Here is a 15,056-nt window from a genome sequence, read left to right on the forward strand (position 1 = left end):
GTTGCAGATGGCTGTAAGCCATCTGTGGTTGCTGGGAATTGAACTCAGGACTTCTGGAAAAGCAGTCAGTGGTCTTAACCACTGTGCTGTCTTTCCAGTTCCCCAAACCCAGTTTTCTTACATGCTTTTTAGTCTCTGTCTCCCACTGAGGACTTGTTCTTCCTTTGAGCTAGGTTCTGGCTCTGTAGTTCAGGCTGACTGCTGAGAAGTTTCTGGCATGTTTTGCTATTGTGACTAAATTCTAATTTCTTGGAAGGATCCCTTTCTCCCTGTCCCCATTCTGAAGTACCATTCTTTGTCAGTGTCAAAGGTTCTGCATTGCCAGAATTCCTTTGGAATGTTATGTGGGTGAAATCTAGGTCTAGGCTGTGTAGTCTAGTCCTTCAGTTGGTACACATAGGTGATTTTTTATTTATATATGTGTGTGGTTTGTGTATGTTCACATGTGTGGGTGGAGGTCAGAGGTTGCGGTTCCGTGTCTTTCTCCGTTGCTCTCTACCCTCTGTTTTGAGGCAGAGCTTGCCTGTTTGGCTAGTCTAGCTATGTAGCTTATTCTGAAGATGCCCTGTCCTCTGAGTGCCAGGATTACAGGTGGGTCACCTCAGTGGCTTGGCATTCATGTGGGTGGTGGGGGTCCAACCTCCTTTCCCCACACTTGTACACAAGCACTTTACCAGTTGAGCCATCTCCCTACAGCTTAGCTTTGTATTGATTTTTTTTTTAAATGTATTATGTATTTTTTTTTTAAATATAGGAGTACTCTGTCTGCATGCACATCTACATACCAGAAGAGGGCATCAGATTTCTTTATAGATGGTCATCAGCCACCATATGGTTGCCGGGAATGGAACTCAGGACCTCTGGAGAGCAGCCAGTGCTTTTAACCACTGAGCCATCTCTCCAACCCTCAGCCTAGCTTAGCATGTTGAGATTTTTATTATCTTTGGAGGTGCCTACTATGATAAATTATCTCAGGGAGTGTTCTAGTTTGCGTCCTGTGCGCTTTCAAAATGGAGGCCGGGCAGTATTCGCTTCATGTGCTTCCAGTCAAGGGCTCTCTGAGGGGTTGCACTATATGGCCTGTAGCTTTGGTCTGCAGTGTCTCGATCCCTGGCCTACAGGAAACTTGTCTTTCGTGTTCTGTGTTTACCCTTTCCTTGTTAGTTCTGATTCAATTCTTTTAATCAAATCATTCTGTTTGCTTAGTCTTTCTGATCATCATAGAGCTAAAAATTTAAAAAAAGGAGTATTTTTTTCAGCATTCATTTGAGCTAATGACGATCTGTTTGTAATTGGCATGTTCTCCTATGAGAGGAGAGAGAAAATGGTCTGAACCAACTATGGTGGTTTGTCATTAGTTGTGTTTGAGAACAAAGAAGTGGGCTTATTTAAGAGAGAAGAAGGAAGGGGCCGTTTGCACAGGTGGAGAAATACTGTTGCTAAGAATTCACAACTGGGGATGGCATTCTCTTCTCAGTGATGGAGAGAATGACCTAAGGGAGAGCACTGAAATCAGTGCGTTGCAGGACTATTACGGAACAGATATTTTTTGTTCGCAGAAGCTGTCCCTGTTGGAGGTGGGAAGGATCTCAGCTCTGAAAACCAGTCTCCTCATTTCCTCTCAGTTAAACGTAAAACCTCAGCTGTAGTTTCTGGGTTGCATAAGCTCAGGCTTGGGAGACGATCTCCCCGCCTCTGTGCAGTCTGTAAGCAGGACAGTGCAGGCTCGCTCAGCCTTCCTGGCCAGTGTCGTTGATAGCTGCCCAGTAGGTGTTTATGGTTTGCTTAGAGATGGGACTGTGTTCTCGGGGCTCATACTCAGTCTTGGAGGATACTTGTGATTGGGAAAATCCTTTGGCCTGGGTGGAGAAACTCCTAGAGAGCATGTCCACTGGGGCAGAGAGGGAGCTGGGAAGCATTCACTGAGAGGATCTGTGTCCAAGTGGGAGGACCCTGTTTCTCAAGAACAACCAGGAGGAGTATGCAGAAGACCTTGAGAAATGAAGTCCTTGAATGATTTCCACAAATCATCACAAACAGGAAATTGTTCAAAAGGTAAGTGCAAATTGCCTAATCAGTGAGCTGGTTCCTGTTGCTACCAGGATCCTGAATTCCTGGCTGAACCTACGGTCCTGGTTACAAAAGGATTCCTCTGAAATGGAGACCCTCCAGATGGCGCTGTTTCCTCAGGCCTGAGCATACAAGGCACCCAGCTGGTGGAATGGGGGAGAGGGGAGCTAAAGAACCTGTCTGCTTTCTCCTGAATTAACATTTTGGCCTTGGTCAGTTCTAGAAAGGTCATCTAGACTCTGAACAGTACCTGCACTCTAAACTATTCGCTCACTTGTGAGTGAATCAGACAGAATTTGATTAGTGATATCATTGAAGATGGGAGTTATAATTCTTTTCCCATGCTTGCAAATACTTATTAAGGATTTTTTGGGGGGTGGGTGCAGTATTTTATTTTGTAGTTCCCAACTTTTCCCTTTGCCTTTGGAAGTACTGAAACATAGACACAAAATACTTTTGTGATTATAAAAATAATCTGAATAAGTAGTTTGTTCAAGCTGTATGGTTGGTTTTGTGCCATGGATAAATGAAACTGCATAGGGGTGACAGGTAGCTGGAACACGGGGAGGAAGTCTGCTGCACATTGGTACAAAGTGAGTGGTTTCTGCCTCGGTTTTCCATGCTTACCCTTCCTAATCACCAATCTGGTTGTGAATATTTGTTACTATTTTCTTCAAAAATTAAAAAACAAAAACAATAAAGCCCTAGTTTTGTGGAAATTTAGAATTATGATTTTGGATCAGTTCTTTTATTGGAAGAAGTTTGGTTATAAATTTTGTGAGATCACAGGTTATGATAATTAAATTAGAAATAACACTGGCCATCTAGTCACATGAGCTCTACATAGTGGCTAGGAAGTGGGTAGTAACTGACAAGATATCCCTGAGATTTCACTCCTTCAGAAATCAGGTGTCCTAGTTTGTTTAGTGCAGGAGTTGGCGGTAAGGTCTTTGCTACACCCACTATTGAAGAAGAGATTGGTACTTAAACTAGTGGCATGTACTCTCTCATACCGTGGACCCAACCTTCTGTATTTACTAGGTAGCAGACATTGTTGTAAGTGCTGTGCAAAACTCCAGAACAAAAATGCCCTGCCCTCTGCTAATCCAGATTCTAGTGGAAAAGAAGAAGCAGCCAGGATGACTAAAGATGGCGCTGCAGGAGACGCAAACGCAAATGCCTGTAGGACAGTGAGGGTCAGCCTCAGTTCTACATTGGATGGTGATTCTGCCCTGCCTTGAGAGGTAGATGAGCCCAGTGCTTGTTTAGGTGCTGCTACTGAGAGAGGAAGAGCTCAGAAAGCGGAGAGGGAAGAGTAGAGCGGACAGAGGTAGCAGATGATGGGTAAGGTGGTAGAGAGCCCATTGGTCATTGTAGGCATCTGCGTGGTTTTCTTTGTAATGTTTTTTTTTTTTTCAATCTAATGGCTAATGGCTTTTTTCCTTTTGATGGCTAATAGTTTTTTTTTCAGTCTAATGTTTAATGGTTTCCAAGAAACTTGAAGAAATACACTAAAAGTAGCATGATGAACCTCTGTTCGTCAGTCACTGTCATCTGTAGTGCTCCTTCCTTCCTCTGCGCTTGCAAACAATGCAGCATGGAAGCAGATGCCACAGTGCATTTTAAACCTGAGGCTCAGCCCATTTGCTGAGAAACTTTCTCATGTTGCTCACCACAGTCCTGGGAACTGCCTGCACCCCTTCCTCAGTTGTTGCAGCTCTCCCTCTGTCTACTGCACTTCACCCTGGAGCACTGGCTGTGAAACCTGAAAGCACTTGACAGCTGGCTCACACCCTGACTTCCTTAGCGTTTACTTCAGCTAACGTAATCCCATGGTTTCAGAGTATTCAAACACTGTACAAGAAAGAAAGAATTGCTGAGTTACAGGAGAGAACTTGTCTTTGAAACACAGATTTCACCAGGATGCCCAGAAAACATGGCTACCCAGCTAGGACAGTGCTTTCTGGAATCTGGTATTCAATTTAAGACAAAGCAACGTCTTTCCAAAAGTCGGTCTGGATAGCATATTGGAGAAAGGAGTGCTGCCACCTAGTTCCAGTCTCCCCTTCCGTCCTCCGCTTTATGAAAATTGCTTTGAAGGCCACTAGGATTTTTCCTTGGCAGGGAAACCTGCATTTATACCTGATCACAATGCTGTGTGTTAACAATATGGGTAACATCAACTGTGTCCCTCGCTTTGTTACAAATTACATTTCATTACCATTCTATTCTTAAGTATAGTCTCTTTAGACTACTGTATCTTTATCTGTATTGTTTAAAAGATGAGAGCCGGGCAGTGGTGGTGCATGCCTTTAATCCCAGCACCCCAGAACCAGAGGCAGGTAGATCTCTGAGTTTGAGGCTAGCCTAGTGTACAGAGTGAGTTCCAGAACAGCAAGGGCTACACAGAGAGACCCTGTCTTAAAACAAACAAACAAACAAAATACACACACACACACACACACACAAAGATTAGGACCTGTGGGCTCGTGCTTACCAATGTTTGAGACTGGGTCTCATTGTCTAAGCCTAGCTGGCCTGGAACTCACAGATCCATGGGCTCTGCCTTCCTGTACCCCCACACCTGGCACCAACTACTCTGTAATCTGCTCTTTTGTAAAATCGACTTCAGTTGCCTTGGACTGAAGTCACAGTACATCTTTTATCAAACTCTTGAAAATTAGGGCACTCACTCGTCTCAAGGACTATGTAATGGTTTTTGGATTACATCTGCAGCTTCTGATATTTGTAAGTCCCAGGAGATATAATTCATTTGGGTGTAGAATCATGAACTCATTTAAAACTAATTCCCCCCCCCCCCCACCTATCTTTTCAACAATCTTAGACTTTGTGATCCTTTTAACTGCGTTTGTTCTGTCATCTCCAGTTGGAGATAATTCTCTTTGATAGGGAGTATGGAAGCAAAATAGTATCGGAGTTGCCAATGTCTGTTACTTTTAAAATATCACATGAACTCTAAGCATAGCCTGGCCCTATGTCTTCTTTCACTGATCTTTAACACACACACCCTTAATGGAAATAGTTTCTAAAGAAGTAAGCTTGAGAGTATTCTAGATTTTTATTTTCACAACGCTGTTTTTGCATGTCGAGGCCACTCTTATGATTTTTGCTTATTAATGGCCTTTTGTAGAATTCACTGTTGGCTCCCATCTGCAGCAACACTATTTTTATTATGTTTTGTATTTTGAATCTTGTATTATGTTATGTATGTCAGATGTTTCCTTTTCTTTGGTCTTTTTAAAACAGAGCCTTGCTATGTAGCCCAGGCCGGCCTCAGTCTTGTGGCTATGCTTCTGCCTCAGGCTCCCAAGTGATGGGGTCTAGGCATATGCTACCATGTTCTGCTTTGTCAGGGTAGCTTAGGTGGAACAGGCAGGGAATTAAGACAGCTGACTGTCGTGTTTCTCTGTAAATAGGACTGTGTTATATGGCTTGGTTTTTATAGTTAGTGGGGGGCAGTTATCATTTGGTTTTATTGTTATTTTAAGGAATAAGCATTTTAAATAAGGCAGTGAATGAGGGTTTTGGCAGCATTGGATATGGTCATATTGGAGTGAACAGGTGGGTGATGGGAGGCAGACCCTGCAGCTCAGAGCACCCTTTTCCTTGGCCCTGGTCTGGCGGGACAAATGAAGGAGAGTGATGTCTGAGCATAACAGTTCTGTCCGAGCCACGAGTCAAGCTGGGTAAGTTCAGCATGGCAGACAGGATTCAGAGCAGAAGCATCCATGTGGTGAACAAAATCCCATAGAGGAAGACGCTGCTTCAGCCTTGGAACATTTGGTAGTTATTTTACAAAAGGGACTAATGCATCAGAATTTGCAATGGACCTTGCACCTGCATGCCAGAGGACCATGGGAGATCCAGATCTGCGTAAGCAAAGACTGTATTCATATTTAGTCCTAAGAACATCTCTGTGAGGTAGCTATTAACATTTTTGTCTTACAGATGAGCGGCCATAGCACAGAGAGGTGAAGTGTTTTGATAGAGGACTCACAGAAGGCCATGTGATACCAAGTTCCTGACCCAGGCGTGTTTGCTTCTATAACATGTCTTTTTTCTAGAAAAGTCTGCCTCATACAGAGGTCTCTCTACTTTCCATGTCTCTAGATATATTAGCTTAATAGACTTAATAATTAGATAGTAACAAAATGCCACAGACTGGACGACTTAAAAACAGAAAAGGAAAAGAAAGCTGGAACAACCATGGCACATGTTTTTAATTCAGTACTTGGGAGACAGAGGCAGGCATCTTCATGCAACTTCCAGGCCAGCCAAGTCTACATAGTCACACACACACACACACACACACACACACACACACACACACACACACACACAACACCACTTCCCATGAGCCCCTGTTGCAGTAAATTTCCAACTCCAATAAGCCTGTGTAAAAAACATACAACCCAGTTGTCTTAGGGCTTTACTGCTATGGATAGACACCATGGCCAAGGCAAGCCTTATGATTTAATTGGGGCTGGCTTACAGGTTCAGAGGTTCAGTCCATTATTCTCAAGGCAGGAGCATGGCAGCATCCAGGCAGGCATGGTGCACGCAGAGCTGAGAGTTCAGCATCTTCATCTGAAGACTGCTAGAGGAAGACTCCAGGCAGCTAGGGTTAAGGTCTTAGGCCCATGCCCTCAGTGACACCTATTCCAAGGCCACACTTCCCAACAGTGCCACTCCCTGGGCTAAGCATATGCAAACTATAGCCCCAGTTATTATATTTATAAGCTGTATGCCTAGACACTAATCTGTTCCCCAGTTACGAGACCCTTGCTCCTTGTGGCTTCTCCAGGCCATGTGGTTCTGCTCCATCGTCCTTCCACTTCTTCCTCTGTCTTCCTTCCTCCTCCACTTTCTAAGACCTCCATTTCCCACTGCCCAAGCACAGGCGCTTGCTGTTATTTGACCAGTTAGAATGCCCATAGTTCCAGAAGCTGTAAGCTCAAAGTTAAGATGTTCACAAGTTTGGCTCTTACTGAACGCTCATAGATGGCCTTGTCCCTGTACCTTCACACAGTCTTCTTTCTCACTATGTAGACTTGGCTGGCCTGGAGCTCGCATGAAGATGCCTGCTTCTGTCTCCCAAGTACTGGATTAGAAACATGTGCCACAGTCACCCCAGCTGTCCAAAAGTCCTGTACTTACAAATCCCATTGGCTTGGAGTCCTTTTCAAAACTTTGATTACCTCGGCAAAGACCTCATCTCCAAATAAGGTCCCATTTTGAGGGAGTGAGGACTTCTGGTATGCCAGGACAATTGTAGGCAAGGGACTTGGTGAGCATGACACCATACGCGGTGGGGGCACAGTTCCATTCCCAACACCTCACAGGTCTCCAGCTCACACTTCAGGTGTGCTTTAGACAGCACTGCTCACACACTTCACTTTCCTACTGCCCCTTATCGTCTGTCCATTTATTTAATCTGTTGGTGAACAGCTGTGACTACCGTCACCTCCAAAGCAGGCCTGCTCGCTGGAGTGAACTCCAGGTCAATAAAGCATTCAGTGCACTCTAATTTAATTAGCCGAGTTGCTGGGACAGCTGCTCCGTAACTGACTCGGGCTGGCAGACAACAGGGGACAAGGCTAGCAGAGCACGCTTCAGAAATCCCCGAAACAGCCCCAGGCCCTGGGAACTCTGCTTCTGTTCTGGCAGGAGAGTGAGCCTGAAGGAGCATTTGGGGGTCTCAGTCCTGTGTATTTTGAAAATAAAAGGGCCTAGATTACAAGGCAAGCCCTAAAGTTTCAGTCTCCTCTCCACACATCAGTTTAGCTCTTATATACTGTAGAAGGTCTCTAAAACTCCTAAACTACAAAGCCTCCATGTTCTGTTGGTTGGATTTTTCTTATCAACCGGTTCAAGTGAGCATGACTTCAAATGGGTCACTTGTCCTAGTTCCAGCTTTTCCTCACAGGAGCATTGACTGTCTACGTTTACATTTGCTGTGGCTCTTTCCCCTGCTGTAGCATGTAGCAGTCAGCCCCGGAGAAGAGAGCTCAGGATTCGCACTCGGGACACCGGACCTCACACTTACACTTGTCCCTTACAAACGGAGATAGAAAGTCCGGCTCTGCTTTTTTCTCAGGATGGCTTTTTGGGGTGTATGTGTTGTGTGTGTGTTGTGTGTGTATGTGGTGTGGTGGTATGTGTGTGTGTTGTGTGTGTGTTGTATGTGTGTGTTGTGGTGGTGTGTGTGTGTTGTGTGTGTGTTGTGTGTGTTGTGTGTGTGTATGGTGTGTGTGTGTTGTGTGTGTGTGTTGTGGTATGTGCGTGTGTGTTGTGTGTGTGTGTGATATGGTGGTATGTGTGTGTTGTGTGTTGTGTGTGTTGTGTGTGGTGTATGTGTGTGTTGTGGTTTTGATACTTGTATGTAGTGACCAGATGGCAACCCCACGTGGTGTTCCTCAGGTTGCCCCCTCCTTTTTGTTTTCTTCTGAGACAAGGCCTCTCATTGTCCTGGGACTTGACAAGTAGGCTAGTCTGGCTGGCCACTGACCTCCAGGGATCCACTTGTCTGCATCTCTCTAGTTCTGGGATTCCAAGCATTTCCCATCTCACACAGCTTTTTAAATGTATTTTATTTTTAAAAATATGGATCCTAGGGATTGAACTCAGGTCAACAGATGGAGCTCTGTCTCCATCCTTCAGGATGGTTTTGAACACTGACTAACGTTTAAAGGACCTGTCTCTACAAAGGCTAATGGAACACAAAGGAGACTAGAGATCTTACCCGTGTTGCATCACTCACACGTACATGCACGCGCGCACACACACACACACACACACACACACACACACACACACACGCTGATTTATATTGGCATACTTGATGGAAACAGTATTGGAGAGTAAAGCAAAGACTTGGGTATCAGAGGAGGTCGCACATGTGCAGAGTGACTTACTTTTTCCAAGCCACAGAAGTTTCACACTCGCGTCATGCCCTGGGCAGCGATGGAAAGCTTTAGACTGCACTTACTGATCCACAGCAGATGTTATGGAAGTTGCTTTTGACTAACCACACGATTAATATTTTTGTTGCTTCTTTGGGTCTTAATTAAAGTAGACGGGAAATGTTCTAGTGCCACTGACTCCCTCTCTGGGGAAGGAACTCTTCTCATGGTCTTCAGCTGAGTTTATTTTGCATGTCTTCACATGGAAACCTGAATGATTCTCAAAGCAAATGGCATTCCCCCCCCCCCATTCCTTTCCTTTCCTTTCCCATCCTTTCATTTTTTTTTTAAATTTTTGAGATTATAATACAGTTACAGCATTTCTCCCTTCCCTTTCCTTCCTCTACAAATGGCTTTTAAACAAACTGCTTTATAAAATGATCAGATATGAGGAAGGCCTTTTAATTGGTAGTATGTAAATTATAAACTTCATATTTTATCTCAGAGCCTGAGAAATAGTCCAGGGAAATGAATAGTTCTTTGTAGGCTTAGAATCCATTTCCTAGAATACCGAGTACAGAATACAGCTTGGGTCTTTTTGTTGCTGTTGGTTGGTTTTTTTTTTTTTTTTTTTTTTTTGGTCTGTGTATTTCAATAAGGACAGCCTTGTGTTCTGGCTGCTCCTGGTCCTGCGTAGGGAGAAGAGAGCTGTTCTTCTGACATTCCTTCTCTTGCTGCTGCTGAGGTGGCTGGCACAGGGGATGGAAGGGGCTAGTGTTCCCCTCAATTGAAGACTATGTGTGTCATTACCGAGCAAAGTGCCTTGGATGAATATCCATGTACAACAGAAGACACTTGTTCTGGATTTAGGGCATTAGAAGTGCAGTGTGTGATGTGTTGAGAGTTGAGCCGCATCTTGAAGTACCAGTTTAAAAAAATATGAGGGAAGGACTATGCAGACCGAGAGCACAGACTAAATGAAAGTCAGGCATGGGGGTGCATCATCTAACTATTCTAGGGTTTTGTCATTAGGATATAGGGCACAGGGAAGACAGAATACAGTGAGACACGAGCCCAAAACTTATCGGTCTGGGATTGGATTATGAAGTTCATTGGATGGTTGGCCTGGAGAATTTAAAGTTTATGCTGCTAACAAAGGGGAGACAGAGAAAGGTTAGATGAGAAGCAGAGTGGTCAGGTCTGAACTTGGTTTAGGAAGAAACCCTGGTGGCTACCTGAAGGATGGGGCCACAGGGCAATGGTTTATGAGGCCAAAGGTGATGTGATGGTTAATACTGATTTCCAACTTGACAGCATCACCTAGGAGATAAGCATATTTGTAAGGGCGCTTCTAGGTTGAGTTTATTTTTAATTTTTAAAATTGTATTTATTTTTATTTTATGTGCAATGGTATTTTGCCTGCACATATGTCTGTTACAGGCAGGTTGTAAGCTGCCATGTGAGTCCTGGGAATAGAACCCAGGTCCTCTAGAAGAGCAACCACTAAGCCAGCTCTCCAGCCTCTAGATTGAGTTTACTGAGGTGGGAGGAATTATCTTGACTGTGTATGCAGATTGACTGATAGGACATACTCTCACTACTTGCTAAGATTGTGTGCCGAGGTGATGATGGTGAAAAGAACAGGCCTCCACTCTTGAAAATCTTCCCTTGGCTCAGGATCCAGATACACATTAATTTCCTTGAGTACTAGAAGGTGGCATGTGCTCTATCAGTGAACCACAGTCCCGAGACACTGAGAAACATTTAATTCCGTCTTACTGGATGGTGGCAGGCTGATCGTGTATCTTATTAGAAATGCTTGCCCTTCGTCAGGTGACGAAGATGTTTAGCCTGCCTCTGGAGCTTTACTTGGTCTATCCTGTGTGCTCCTCCAGTCTCAGTGAGCATCTCCTCTCTCCCTGAGTCTATCTTCTTCGGAGGTTCCACTCTGTCTAGCCATAGGAATTTGACTGCAGCCTTTGCCTGGAGCATGCTCTACCAATCCCAGACTCTCTCTTCTTGGCTTCCTTGAGGAAGTCTTTCCTGCATCTTCAGACTTGGTCACGTGAGTGGCCCAGGCTTTCATTAGCATCTCGAGTCTCTCTTTTTAGCCCTCTTTCAGTTAGGACTTTCACATTTTACTACCAGAGAGAAAGATCTCGTGTCTGGCTTTGCTCATCACTGTATATTCAGTTTTTCCACTAATGTCTAGTGTGCTCATTGTATATCATCAATAAATGTGTTAGATTCAAAGAGTCAAAGGGAGAAAGACATTCAGGAATAGGAAACAGTAGGAGCATGGTCTTGTGGCTTATTCTGGGGTTCTTCAAGGGAAAATGAATGGCTGGTTTATGGGGCAAAAACCCAAAGTAGAGGCAAAAGATGAACCTTGGTGGCAGACAAGGGCACCTTCTTTTTGACTATTGGAGAATGTACATGAATGGCTAGTTTACCCAAGATAGATTATGAGTCCTCTAGGACAGACTTTGTCTGTCTTGACTGTTCCCATAATGTGTCTGGAACAGTGCTTGGTAAACACCCCCAAACACCTACTTAGTGAATAAGCAGTAGGTGAATGGCCACCAGGCTGTGGCAGGCATGAGGGTCCATGGAAGGTTATTACATGTAAGCTTGCTCTTGGCAATGCTGCTTTGGCAGCAAGGCATGAAAGAGAAGAATCCATCTACATTTATTTATTATTTCATATTGGTAGATTTGCTTTTTTTTTTTTTTTTCTGTTTCTTTTTTTCGGAGCTGGGGACCGAACCCAGGGCCTGTGCGGTTGCTAGGCAAGCGCTCTACCACTGAGCTAAATCCCCAACCCCGGTAGATTTGCTTTTTAATTTTTAAATTACATTATTTTGTTCATGTCTGTGTGTGCACCTGTGTGTGTGTGTGTGTGTGTGTGTGTGTGTGTGTGGTGGGCGAGTGTATGTTTGTACAGGTAGGTCAGAATTCACTCATGTCAGAGTCTGACCTCTCCTTTCACCATGTATATCTGTGCAGATTGAACTCAGTCATTAGGTTTGGCGGCAGGAGACTTTACCCACTGAGCCATCTCTTTGGCCTGACAGAGTTTCTTTAAGGGAAAGTTGGTCCAGGCTGATGATGAAAACTAGAATCAGAAGATCAGTAGGTGGTCGTCATGGTAATCCTGGGGAAGATGCTAGAGGGTGGCTAGGACAGCTGTGAGGCTGGACAAAAGGGCAGGTTTGAAATACTGCCCAACTGAGGTGGCACAAAGTTTTCCCCCTGCCCCCTACGCACAATGGGACTTTTGGAAGGGGCGGAAGCCCTTGAGGAAGAGAGGTTAGTGGGAGTCACATCAGGCCTCTCAAAGCTCTTCTGAGGAGGTTACTCGCCCTCCTTTCTTGTAGGATAAACAAGGTAGAATGTAATGTTCAGAATGCAGCAAGCCAACAAAGGAGCGGCTCATTACTGCATGGAACCGCCTGGGTTTTCTTCCTAAATACATTTTCATCAGTTTCTTTATAGAGAAGCGGGGAAGGTAGCAGCAGTCACTCAGGGGGTCTCGCACACAATAGCAATGTGGAATAAATTAACTAGTTCCAGCATTTCCCCAGTTTTTACTAATTAAAGCTTTTCTTTTCTGAGACTCAGGAATCATTCTCTCTCTCTTTTTTTTTTTTTTTTTTTGTTGTTGTTGTTGAGAAAACTTCTCTCCAGATGTCTGGATGGAGAGAGATGTGTGTTTGGGCTTTTTCAGGTTGTGTGTGGTGGTGGTTGAGGTGTCTGGTGGGTTGTACGAACCACGGTGGGATTCCATACTGAGCTTACAAGGGGTAGGGTAATCGTATGAGGAGACCGGAGGACACTATGGATGCAGTGGACCCTGTTGCAGCAGAGGCTGGATAAGAATGAGGGATGCGTTGCTGACAGAGATGAACCCGTCACTATCATCATCATGAAGAAAAAGTACGTTCTTAAGCCTGTATCCCTCAGGGCCATGCTGTCTCACCATCAGCTGGAAAACCAACCTTCCTCTCTCCATCAGAGAGAGCGAGCATAGTGAGGTGGAGACATATTGATTCCATGAGGAGCTGATATGATTGAGGGAGCTATCTAACTATGCCTGAAATCCACAGAGCAGGCAGTCAAGAACACAAGGTAACAGCCAGTCTTGAATCCATAGTCTAGGAAGGGGGGAGGGGTGGAAAACACTATGAGAGTCCATGGTGCTGACCAGTGTCTACAGGTGGGGTTTCTTCCTTCTGAGCCTGGTTGTGGGGCGGATATATGACTAATGCAGCGTGTGCAGGGGTCAGCATGGGGAACGATTCTGGATGGGAAGAGGCCTGGGCTTGTATGCTGTCCACCTTTGGTAGCCTCTTTATCCCTCGGAATGGAGAAAGCTTAGATTTAGTATTTTCATTCTTTATAAGCCCAAGAATTCCATATGAATTAGAATTTGGTATTTCTATTTGGGTGAAAGGGAAGGACTTCATGCTATCTTTTGCATACCAGGGACCATCCGGAGGAGTTGAAAAGGGCCCTTGATGCTTTTGACAGAAGTGACCGAAGGAGGAAAAGGAACACTCTTTCTGAGAGCCCTGAAGTAGGCCTAGAGGATTGGACAGTCGTCAGTGGGAGCAGGGCCAGGACTTGCTTGAGGCCGTGTCAGCATCACCAGGGTGGAAACACAGGCTTCTGGCCCTCCTTTCAGAGGGTTGTGTGTTAGGTGGCTTCAGGTAGAGCACATCATTTAAGGCTGCCGTTCTTCAGGGATTCCCACACTTCACTTTTATATTCTAGGGTCATTTTTGCTCCAACCTAGAGTTAAGCAATCTCTCAGTGTGGGAAATAGCCAGAGTGAACCAGACTGGCTCTGGATGCCAAGCAGAGAAGGGTGATGAGGGAGACAAGGTCCATTTGATGTGGCCTCTACTCTGTAAGAGATCAGAGCTGCTCTCAGCAGGCCTGATGTCCTGCCATTGCCAGCAATGCACAGCCACACCACTGACTCCAACTGGAATATAACTCCAGGGAACTCAAGCCACTGGGCTGCCTCCCTTCAGACATGGGGGCTCTTGGTGGAGACAAGAGCCAGTGAGAATCCCTAACTGGGTGCCAATTGGGTGACAGAGAAGTCAGTCTTTGGCCTTGTTTTTGTTTACTACTCTTTCATCCCAGGGGGACGAAATTGTCATTGGAGTGTAAATGTGAATTTAATGACTCTCCTTTGCAAGGGAATTTCTTCCCATCTGTTTTTAAAAATAAATATTTATTGGGTATCCAACATGGTAGTTATTAGTGCTTCTTAGCAGATTGCAGGATTACATTTTTTATGGTTTCCTTGTGGTTGGTGGAGGCGAGTAATTCTGGAGCAATTTATGGTGGGTGGTCCTAGTAAGTGCAGACAGTGCAAAGTCCTCTAGGACTTACTCTCTCATCATTGTGACTAACAACCTTCCAGACAGAGACTTCTCTTTTGGCTTGAAGTTTTGTGTGTGTGTGTGTGTGTGTGTGTTGTGTGTGTTGTGTGTGTTATGCGTTTGCGTGTGTTCATGTATTGTGCACATATGCATGCTGTTATACCCATGTGCACATGTGGAGGCCAGCAGTTGACATCAGATGGTTTCTGTTATTACTCTTCACTTTATTTTTTGAGACAGGGTCTCTCATGGAGCCCGAAGCTCACTGCTTCAGCTAGGCTGACTGACCAGCAAGTCTCAGGGATCCAAACTCAGGCTTTCATGGTGTACGGCAAGCACTTCATTTATCAAGCCAGCTCCCTAGCCCAGCTTGAAGTCTTAATTGAGGATATGTGGAAAGAATGCTGTAGTTTGACCCCTATGGAATGGAAACATTAGCAAGAATAAAGCTTTATTGTGTAAGCCAATAAGGATGGTTAGTGGTTTCCTATGGCAACCCAGCCTGCCTTAAAGCACAAGCCTCTGCAGGATGTTGCAGACACCACGTCTTACAGCAGTGTCCTCTGAGGTACCATTGGGTCATGCAGTAGCTGACAAAGACATATACCTATCTTGTTTATTTATTTGATTCTTCTAGTGCTGGGGACCAAACCAAGGTCTAATGCATGCT

Source organism: Rattus norvegicus, chromosome 8 (genome assembly GCF_036323735.1).
Source record: "Rattus norvegicus strain BN/NHsdMcwi chromosome 8, GRCr8, whole genome shotgun sequence".
NCBI lineage: Eukaryota > Metazoa > Chordata > Mammalia > Rodentia > Muridae > Rattus > Rattus norvegicus.